The following is a 12,040-nucleotide window of genomic DNA, read 5'->3' on the forward strand; positions in this document are numbered from 1 at the left end:
GTTGAGACTTGGACACCTCACCTCTCCAAGATACTTTGAAGGACCGATCTGATAGGTAAGACTCAAACCATTGAAGTGTGGTTCCTGAGATGCCATTTGCCAGTAGGGTTGATAGGAGGATCTGGTGGTTAACCGTGTCAAAAGCAGCAGACAGATCAAGCAGGATAAGTACTGAAGATTTGGATTCTACTCTTGCCAGTCTTAGGGCTTCAACAACTGAGAGCAAGGTCGTCTCAGTTGAATGTCAACTTCTGAAGCCAGACTGGTGGCTGTCAAGGAGATTATAGAACTAAATTATATGAAATTATGTGTATATGAATTATATAACAACAACTACATAACAGTAATAACAGATTTAGGTTAAATAAAGATGTCGGTCTTTTTTTTTCTTTTTAGGAAACAAATAAAAGAAAAAACTAATTCTGTTTCTAATATTCTGTATGTTGCTCAAAAACAATTTTTTTTTTTTTTTTAACCCAGTCATTTATAAATAACACATTTCAGAGCTGTAACATCAATACTGTAAAACCGTGATATGTTTGCTTAAGGTTATCATACCATCGAAATCTCATACCGGCCCATGCCTAATAAATATATATATTCCATTTGTTGTTATTAACATGAAATGCATTAAACATTACATCAAGGTTTCCCAAACTAGGGTTTGTGACTTTAATAAAAAGCTAATTAATTAAATCATTAAAAAAATATATACATTAAAATAAATAATCTTAAAACCAACCAAAATAAAATAAAAATCTTTTAAAAAAGTTTAACATTTAATTTGTTTAACCAATATCAGAGAACCATGAACATGCAAATGTGATAATTATTAAAGAGCCACACAGATGGGAAATCAAAAATTACCTGTATTACAGTGTATGATGTAGCTGTCCATCAGTGTAAACAATGTGCAAAGTAATTAAACCAAAAAGTACACGATTAATGAAGTTATTGGCTTCTAAAGTAAGGAGTCAACTCTGAACGAGTCGTTATAGATTTCAAATCTTTTGCCCATCTCTATGTACGTCACTAGAGCACTTTGCATAATAATCTCCGCCTACCGTCTTGAGAGAAACGGAACTCTGACCTGCCCCATCCCCCACACAGACGCTCTGTTTGGTGTGAGACCATCATGTCGAGGAGACAGTGTGTTTTTAATTGTAAAGGCAAGTTTGTTTTATTTTCACTGCCAAAGAATGAAGATCAGAAGAACCAATGGCTAAAATTCATTTTTACCACAATACCAGAGCAGTACAACAAATCCCTTTTGTTCGGTTCACAACATTTCACTGATGACTGCTTTTCTAATCTCAGTGAGTTCAAGGCGGGATTTTCAAAGCGTTAGGCCTTAAAAGAGGGTTCATTACCAACTTTATTTAGACCAACGAGCATCTCCGAATCACAACCTTTAAGTATGATTATGATGTTATGTGTTTGTTTTCTCCCAAGCGTCTTATCAGTATGTCGAGCTAGCACTATATGTTAAGGAGTCGATTAACGCGGATACGCGTTATGAGTCATTTTCCCCGATAACCCCGAAAAGAACTTAAATTACACTTTCAGTTTTAATCGTACAGATAAGAGCAATACATCAATCGAATCTGTAAAGGGTCTACTTTTTTTGGATACAGACATAACTTTGTGCACTTATAAAAGCCTTTGTTTGCGCTGATCTTCATTTACAAACACGTCATTAAAATGAAGCGCAACTCCGTGAATACTCAACGAAGAGATATGAGAGAGATATCTATAGAAAGCTTGACATGTCTACTTTAAAATTAAACAAGTGCTGCCGAAAACAGATATTCTGTGATAAAGTAATCCATATGAAAACAACGTGATGTCCGTTTTTCATGTCTCCCTTCATTATATCTAATGTGATCACGCCCCCTGTGCTGAATGCGCTATTCAGATTCAAACTGAAGCGCGCGGCTTGAATACGCCAATAACAGAAGAAAAAGCAGCCAGACTGTTCAAGTTTTTTATTTTACGGTTTGCTTCTCGATGAGAGGAATAAGACATAATTCACCCCAAAAAGATGCTAACGCATTGTTTACCGTGACGTTGTGTGCGGAACAACCAATCAAACCTGACTATGTTAGTTGACCAATCAGAACACAGTATGCTACCGAAAGGTGGGGTTTAAGGAAACTGAATCTTTTGAACAGCTTCACGCAAACTGTTTGGGGATCTCTGAGAATTGAGGTAATTTCAAAATGATATATTGACAAAATGACAATGTTTTTTAGCCTTGGATGGATTTAAACCTAATGTACAGGACTTATAAACAGTGATAGGAAGCTTAGAATTTTCATCTTACTGGCTCTTTAATATATATAGGGGGGTATATATTAATATATTAATCTGCCATAGAGTCAATTGGTTGTTCTTGGAGATAGCGGGTTAACTCCGTGTTAGCGCGCGCTCTGATCGGTAAAGGGGCAGAGATTTCAGACCTCCATTTATTAAGGAGATCTGTCACAAAACTCATTCGCGCCAACGTTTTTTGAGCAAATTTCAAAGCCGCATCCGCCCGCCATCCGCTGATTGTTTTGCGGTCTATGGCGATGCAATGCTTTGCTGATGCGAGCCGCAAAAAAAAGCCATTGTCTGTTCTAGAAAGGATGCAGCAAAGATATTTAATGCTAATGTATGAGGCATAGGCCTACGCTGAGTTTCATTTACGATGAGATGCGCTCTAGTTCACAGTGCAGTGAAAGTGAACGCGGCGCGCTGGTGCTTCCATGTCACGGTTATCATTGTCTGCTATATTTGCTTTTTATTTATTAAAATACACGCAATTGGTTGATGAAACATTTATTAAAATTAAGACAAAATTTGTACAAAATGTTTGTAAAAAATATTTTAATGACACTGTTTTGGCGGTTATAGAGTTCTAATGACGGTGTTCAACTATAACCGCCGGTCTCACGGTTATATACGAACCGTCACACCCCTAGATGCAATGTTGAAACACTTCTTAAACCGGAAATGATTTTTATAAAGGAGTCGTCAAATGCTGTCGCTGACTAATGACTGATCTCTGTGTGAATGTAGACAGACTGAGTGCATAAAACTTTGGTGTTATTTTATATAATAAAAATCCTAATAAATCAGCACATTACATGAGATTAATTAAACCATGTGTATGAGTCCACATTCTGTTGCTTTGCGTTTACTGGTGAAAGAGCAATACCTGAAACACAAAAGTACATTTCTCAAAGAACAACAAACTTAACGATTATAATTTAGAGCAAAAATAATTCTGATCGGTTTAGCCATTATACAACCTGACTAAAATGCTCATACATTTCGTTGTCTTGAACTTGACTAAACAAGAACAGGACAGGGTTGACTAAATAGGAGTAAAACTAAGATTGAATTAAAAAATGGCTGCCAAACTTATTATTGCTGTGTGGTTAATTAATAATAATCTTACTGCTAAAATGTCAAGTTTTCATTGACTAAAATGTTGAGACTAAATATGCAGGTGACTAAATATGATAAAAACTAACAAGGACATTTAACTGGTTACTTCATTATATTTCTATACACTTCTTCTAATCTCACACACTATTTAGGATGGATAGTATGAACACTGAGACACAGGGCATGTCTTTATAAATGAAGCACTGAATCATTGACTCAAAAGATTCAAAATTCACCAACACGAATCCTTCAGTAATGAAACACTGCTGTGTGTTGCTCAAAGAAGCGTTTGGAAATGTTTTCATTAACCAAATGGAGCAAAAACAGTCAACTTTGACAATATATCAACTATTGAACTAATATGTATATGAACTGCTCGTTTTAACGCTTTAAAATGTCAAATTTTCAATCGTTTGGATTTCTCCAGGAGATTCTCTCTCAGACAGACTGTGTGATCTTCAACTGTGATTTTGTTGTTACTGATCCATTATAAATCACAGTTTACACAGAATGTAATAAAATCAGAATCATCATAGTAGGAGTGAACATGTGACCCGCCACTGATGAAATCCACATATACATAAATATACGTATTATATACATATATATATACACATACATACATACACACACAAACATTTTTGAGCCTCATTACTGAAGGATGAAGAGTAAACAGAACCTGTTTGTTCTTCAGTGTGTTTGGTACTGCAGGGTTCTAGATCTCTCATGTTCTCTCTGTTCTTCAGTAAACTCTGTCTCTGCAGATTTATCTTCTTCATGATGCTTTGATGCTCGTACTTTTGAGCTAAAAAAATAAAATAATAGTCAATGAGTCTTTTTAAATATATAAATATATCCTAAATATATAAAAAATCTTATATAAATAAGAAAAAACAGAATTAAAACATGCCAAATATAATCAATGTAAGAATTTAGAAAGTGAAAGAATAAACATAGATATATAATCTCACAAATTTGCAAAGTACAAATAAAGCACCACTGAATTGAGTCGAGCTGAATGTTTTAGTTTTGTGTTTTATATGAAACATGGTTTATCACAGCTAATGAATAAATGCAGTTGTGATAGTTTCATCTTGTAATGTCACAATAACTGATAACCGTGTTGTTTTCTGATCTTGACAGCAATAAAATGATCTTAATGTGTCAATGAAGAGATCTGAAGTCATCAGTGTAATGAATGAGGTGAAAACAGGATCTATTATCATGAAATAAAGAGGATTTTGATCAGCTGATAATATTGATGAGTCTCAGACTATAAACACTCATTAAACAAGACATTCAGGATCAGCTCACTTTATTCTGACTGTTTGCTGATAGAAACACATCTTTATCAAACATTGTGATTTGTCCTTATCAATCTGAACACAGTTCTAATGTTATTTAGTGCATTCATAACATCATGAGTATTTCCACATCTTACCGTTTTCTATGTAAAGAGTTCGCTCAAAAAAAAAAAAAGGTGTAAAGAGCGTGAAGATATCGAGCTACTCACCTCAGAAACCCGCCAAACTGAAGAACTGGCTCTTCTCTTCTTCTTCGGTGTTTATTTGAGGATTGCAGCCTAACTGTCGCATTACTGCCACCAACTGGAATAAAGTATGGGTCAGGATGTTTGCTTGTAGGAAAGCTTCTTCTTCTTCTGATTGGTGGCTGATTTTAAAGGTGCATTAATGCCACATACGAGACTGGAGTGTGGAGCAGTGTATGACAAACTAGGACATTTAGAAATTAATTATATTCCTCCCATCAATCCTGTATTTTTTAGGGTAAATCATGAGATGTTTGAACACATTACAAGTACTTCCTTCTAAAAGCTTCTGAACATTATCATTTACAATGTCTTTATCATTTGAATCATTTCCCCTTCTTTCCTCCTCATATTTCCTCCACTCCAGTAACACACGTAACGCTAACACTGTTTCCTCAGTTTTCACACAAACCTGTTGATGTTCGTCTGTTTTCAACAGTGTCTGATTCAGTCCAGTTTGTCTTATTCTAAGAGAGAACAAATCCTCTTCTTTTCAGTTTCTGCCCCTCATTTCACAGACTTTCTCCTGAATATTATAAACGATTATAAACACTTTTGGGGGTGCGCACATAAGCTGAAAAACTAAACTTGTAGGTACGCAGGACTGTAAATAGCCATTTATCAGGTGATTATGTATCATTACCACTAGATAGATATTAATGTTAAAGTCAACTGTTAAAGAATGCAATGAATGTACCATGAATCAGTGAATTTGAGTTCAATGTGGGTTTATTATCAGCAGTCGTTTAATTATCAGTATCAGTTTTATAGTAGTATTATCACTATGAGTTCAGTAATCAAGGTAATCATTCACACACACACACACACAAACACACACACACACACACACCTACCTATCTCTCTATCATGACTGCTGTTCAAAATAAATCTATCTATCTATCTATCTATCTATCTATCTATCTATCTATCTATCTATCCATCCATCCATCATTTACTCTGACCCTAAACCAGCCAAAACAGCCCTTTGGCCTAAAACCCTGCTGCCATAAACCGCACTGAAATAACATACACATTATAATATTTTATACATAATCACTTGACAAATAAATACATATTATATGAAATTATACATACTAACATTTGTAGTTTCATCACCTGATTAGTTCTACAGTCTATGACAGACAGCTTGACCTTGTGACCTTTCAGTGTTTGAGTGATTTCAGAACCTTAAAATAAAATATCTATTTTTTTACAGGTCACTTTAAACTTTGGGCTTTAGCAAATGAAAATGTAACAATAAATGTTGCATCTAACTCTCTCTCACACACACTCTCTCACACACACACACACACTCTCACTCACACACACAGAGAGACAGAGAGACACATACTCAGACAGACAGAGACACTCACACAGAGTAACACACACAATCACACAGAGTAACTCACACTCACAGAGAGACAGACACATATTCTGTCTATCATATCTATCTATCTATCTATCTATCTATCTATCTATCTATCTGTCTGTCTTTTAATGATGAAAGTTTTTTAATTCTGCTTTAAGTAAAGTGTTCTGTGAACTTTGACCTTTCAGACATGCATGTGTGTTGCACACAATCACCTAGGACGCACTGACAAATACAGTTTTTTACAATCACTTTGCTACTATATTTGGGAACTTGATGTCATTTTTCAAAACTCTAGGCACAAAACTTGTAACACAGGCTGTCTAATGTTCAAAACATTGCCTTGCGCATTCACATCTTTAAAGAAATCTTGCACTTGCACAATCATTGGTTCAGAACACAAATTTACTGTGAAATACCATTGAAACATAACTATAGATCACCCACACACAAGCAACCGATAGTTTCAAAGAGTCGTTGTTCGTACAATCATTAAATATTGTAGAAAAAAATAGGTGATCCAGGTTTCATTATGGTACTACATGTACAGTAAATACATCTGCAGTAGTAGAGAGAATACTACAGACACAGTGGAATCATTGAACAAAGTTTGTAATATATTGATGCAAAACACTACAGCACAATCACAACATAGGTTTATTTGAATCAAAGCAAAAGTAATTAGCTATGAAATAGAAAAGAAAAGACAGTACTGTAAAACATCAAATGCAGTGTTCCTCAACTTGCTTGCTTGTATTGTAAGAAACAAAACAGTCTTTGTTTTCACAGTATTATTGCTGTATTATCAGTTGGTGTATATTGTTTTTGTGTGAATGCAAGGGTACTACAGTAAAATATATTTATTATAGTATAGGCTTATTGTTTGTTATGGTAAAAAGCCATTATGTGTACATTACATTAGATTGTTACATACTGGTTCTCATTTCTAAAGGTTCGAATTATACCCGCCACAGTAAATCTACTCAAATTAGGCTGGACTCTCAGTCCAACCTCTCTCATTGTTAAACCATGGTTAATCACATGATCGATTACTGTAGCCCTAATCTATGGAGCCAAAAGAATCTCAATAAAGATAAATGCACACACTACATTCACATATGCACACACAGGATTCATACATGCACACACATGATTCATAAATACAGACACAGGATACACAAATGTGCACAAAATTTACAAATGCACACACAAAATTTAAAAAGCACAGAAGATTCACAAATGCACACAAAATTCAGAAATACACACACAATTCAGAAATGCAAACAACATTTACAAATGCACTCAAGATTCACAAATGCACAGAACAAGATTCAGAAATGTATTTCTGATGCTCACACACATATATCTTGATTTACAAACTGCTTGCGGTCTGTGAACTTCACTGCATTTGTGTGTGAATTTTGAGACTCCTCTGACTTGGCTCGACACACAAATGCAGGGAATGATCAGCAACCAATCAGATATCTCCCTTCTTTTAGCCAATCACAAGAATGCACCCCATGTGGGGGGATTGTTTACTTATAAGCCAATCACATGAACGCCTTCACACAGCCTATTTATGAAATTGTATGGAAATACAGATGTTTATATTACAATTCAGGTTTATTTTTTATTATTTTTTACAAAATATAAATTTAAAAATGTCTCAATACATATAGCCCAGTGACTGCAGAAAAAAAAGTTAACCATGGATTCATAAATTGATTCATAAAAAAATTGAAATATATTAATGAAAGTAAAAAAAAAAAATGTTTTACACCTTTTTGAATATTTTAAGTATATCTAAATATTCTTTTGGATGCAATATAGAAGTCACTTTAATTATAATATTCGGTCCCTACATGAAGAGAGAGTCAGTGGTCCGCTGAGAGAGGAAAGTGACTCTCCCGCTGTGCAAAGTGAGTCGCCGCTGCTTGAGGAAAGGGAATCATTCGCTCATTTTCGCTGGGTGAGGAAAGTGAATCGTTCGCTGAGGAAAGTGAGTCGCTCGCTCCGTGACTTGTGAGGAAAGTGAGTCGTTTGCTGTGTGAGGAAAGTGAGTCGCTCGCTGCGTGACTCGTGAGGAAAGTGAGTGTGTGTGCATTTCTGAATTTTGTGTGCATTTCTGAATTTTGTAAGCATTTGTGAATCTTCTGTGCTTCTTAAATTTTGTGTGTGCATTTGTGAATTCTGTGCGCATTTGTGTATCCTGTGTGTGTATTTATGAATTATGTGTGTTCATGTATGAATCCTATGTGTGCATAAGTGAATGTAGTGTGTGCATTTATCTTTATTGATACTCTTTTGGCTCCATACTAATCTCATTTAAGACCACTCTTCTTGTTCCTTGTCCTCCCCTTGCTCCTCTTAGTCGAACTCGTCCCCTGGCTCTCCCTCTTACTCTGTTTGCATCCATTGTCCAAAAGCTATTACTTGACCTTTGGCCTATTTATAGGCCACTACTAAAGTTATGATTGGTTGTTGTTAAGTAAAGCAACAAGTGTTTGCACATGTGAGGAGCTAGTGTGAGGCACTGATGAATTAGTGTGACTTTTTATAAAAGGAAATCAAGAAACTTCCTGTCAGATTGTTGTGTGTTGAATGGAAAATTGTGTTATGTTTTGCAAAAAGTGTTTAACGAAATTGAAAACTGAGTAAAAGGCCAAAAATGTGTGTATGGTTTTGCAGATTTAGTGTGTGGTTCTGGTGTTTGAGTGTCAGGTTTTAGAAATTGTGTGACAAGTAATAATTTTGTGTGTAAACAGTTGAAAAAAACTGTAAACACACTAATTACATAAAGAGCGGAATCGCACGGGATATACCCCGTATACCCCGTATAGCTATATTTCTCTCACCGAGTTAGACTCGGGAGTTTTAGTATAACTACTAGAGAGGAGAAGGCTACTAGCATTTTGACCAAAGGAGGTAGCAGAACGGTCTTCATTATTTATGTAACACACACACACACACACACACATGTTGCGTGATATCTCTGTGCCGAAGTAGCAGTGCTTCGCCTAAGCAGCAGTGCTTCGCCTGTGCTTCCCCATAATATAGTCCCAAGTCAATATCTGCCTAGGAAATTGCCTAGTGTTAATCTGGATCGCTATTTGTACTCGCTGTGAATACGCAGGCCACAAGAAGTAATTAGGTGGGGTTTTTTTTATTTTTTTGATCACTTTTACTCAGGCCATGCTAGCTGGCAACAAAGGATTCCTTTCATTGTGCTAAGCTAAGCTAACGCCGACCAGGTCAAACTAAAACAATGCATGCACTGACACAAAAATGCATTTGCCCACCTTTCTAAATGTAGGAAATAATGTGAATAAGCCCTATTTCAAAAAACGGTGGAGTGTTCCTTTAACAAAGCGGCGTTGGATGGCCTGGTTAGTGGCAGTAAGAAGGAAAACTATCACCTTCAACAATATTTCCCGAAACACGCTTGTTTGTTCACGCCATTTTCACAAAGGTAAGTTATAAACAAAACACGTTTAACCTTTGTTGTTGTATTTTTTATTTTTTTTACCACTACCAATGGAGTTGTTGTTACACCGCAAACTTTATTAGCTTGACTTTATTATTGTGAGGGTTGTCACTTTGGTCTGGTTTATTCTTGGTTATGTGACAGAGCCCTGACACTGGTGTATATTGTTTCTGTGTGAAAGTGCGTGCGCTCTCCTCTGTGTGTTGATTTTTCATTTCCTCAACCATACGCTCTTGTCTCGTTTTCGTTGGTTGTGTTCTCGTGTCTGCTGTTTTATTTGTTTTTGTTTTGCTTTGCTTTATTATTCAATAAAGCCCCTTGCTTTCTGTTTGAGTCCTTGCCTCATCTTTACCCACATTCTTGACAATCACTGATAACTGGCTGAATAACTACATAACCAATAAAATAATTGTATCTTTTATTTTTAGGAAAACCAGCCTATGAAATGCTGGAGTGTGATCCTGACTGGGTGCCATCGTTGCATCTCGGGCACAAAGAAGTTAAAGCAACGCACTCTGTGCGGTTTAACCGGAGGACAAGGAGACTGCAAGCTGTCACAGGGGATCATGCTGCACCTGCACCACTACATGTAGCTGGACGGATGGATGAAGCTGCAACAGCAGATGATGCCTCACAAATGGACGACACAGGCTCAAATAACAACTTTGCAGAACAGCAAGAATGCCATCTTTGTAGCTGCAGGCGTGGTGAAATTAACAGTTTGTTGGAGGAGAACAGGAGACTGAAGGAAGAGCTCGCCCAAAAGAGAATGGATGAGGATTCTTTTAAAGATGATGATGCAAAGGTGAAGTACTACACTGGGCTTACATGTCTTGCGCTTCTGATGGGTGTGCTGACACAGCTTCTTCCCTGCCTGCCACAGACTGGCCGAAAACTCTCACCTTTTCAAATGCTCCTTTCAACACTTATGCGCCTCAGGCTGAATCTCCCAATTCAGCACATTGTATACCTCTTCTCGTGGATCGAAAGACTGTGTCCACTACATTCAGAGATACCATAGGTACAATGTTTAGACATCTCAAACCCTTGGTGCACTGGCCAGAGAGACATTGCTTACAGGCCACCATGCCACATCAGTTTGTAGAGGCTTTTGGCAATCGAGTAGCAGTTATTGTGGATTACTTTGAAATTCGCATTGAAAGAGCAGCAAATCTCAAAGCTAGAGCACAGACATTTTCCCACTACAAACACCAGCACACCCAAAAGTATCTCATTGGCATTACACCACGAGGCTCTATCTCCTTCATTTCCCAAGGTTGGGAAGGTCGTGTCAGTGACAAACATGTGACTGAGAATAGTGGCCTTCTTAATAAACTATTACCTGGAGACTTGGTGTTGGCAGATCGTGGATGTGACATCAGAGACAGTGTTGGACTCGTGTGTGCAGAAGTGAAAATACCTGCATTCACAAGAGGACGCAGCCAGCTGGATTCAGAAGATGTGGAGGAAACACGGCGGATAGCTCACCTCAGGGTTCATGTGGAGAGGGTGATCGGATGTGTACGCACAAAGTACACCATACTGAATGGAGTTGTACCAGTCAGAATGGTACTCCCATGTCAAGGTGAAGACATGACGTTCCTGGACAAGATATAGTGACTGTATGCTGTGCACTGACTAATATGTGCCCCAGCGTTTTTATGAAACCATAAACTATGGCTGTCAAATTATTTGATCACAATTAATCACATCCAAAAAAATCTAAGTTTGTGTTTATCAATGTTTGTGTACTGTGTATATCTAAGTGTATATATATAAATACACATGCATGCTTGTATAAATAAGAAATATTAACATATATATACTGTATACACACACATGTAAATATGTACACACGCATATCCTGCATTATTAGTGTTATGCATATTGCTTAACACCTGTTACAATAATAAACAGCAAAATTGATCAATTTTGTATCGCTTTATTTGTGCTTCATTACACACTGACATAAATGTGTACAGTTTACAGTAACGCATATAAAACAGGTAAAGGGGCAGTGTAAAACAAAAGATAATTAGGTAAACATGTATCAAGACCACATGTAAGGCAATAAGTAAAAAATTAAACAGAAAAACAATTATGTAATTTATACGTTCAGTGCACTTGTAGTGCTCATAAAAAAGGACTAACGTGTAACAACAGTCTTAACCTTCAAGTATCAAGAACAGATAATGTGATAAGTTAA

General features: G+C 36.5%; 1 pseudogene; it reads left to right on the top strand.

Moving 5' to 3' along the window:
- The first annotated feature begins 9,728 nt into the window (after nucleotides 1-9,728).
- LOC113092603 (uncharacterized) lies at nucleotides 9,729-11,507 on the top strand (annotated as a pseudogene).
- Nucleotides 11,508-12,040: the final 533 nt, after the last annotated feature.

Source organism: Carassius auratus, unplaced genomic scaffold, assembly GCF_003368295.1.
Source record: "Carassius auratus strain Wakin unplaced genomic scaffold, ASM336829v1 scaf_tig00214667, whole genome shotgun sequence".
In the NCBI taxonomy this organism is placed as follows: Eukaryota; Metazoa; Chordata; class Actinopteri; order Cypriniformes; family Cyprinidae; genus Carassius; species Carassius auratus.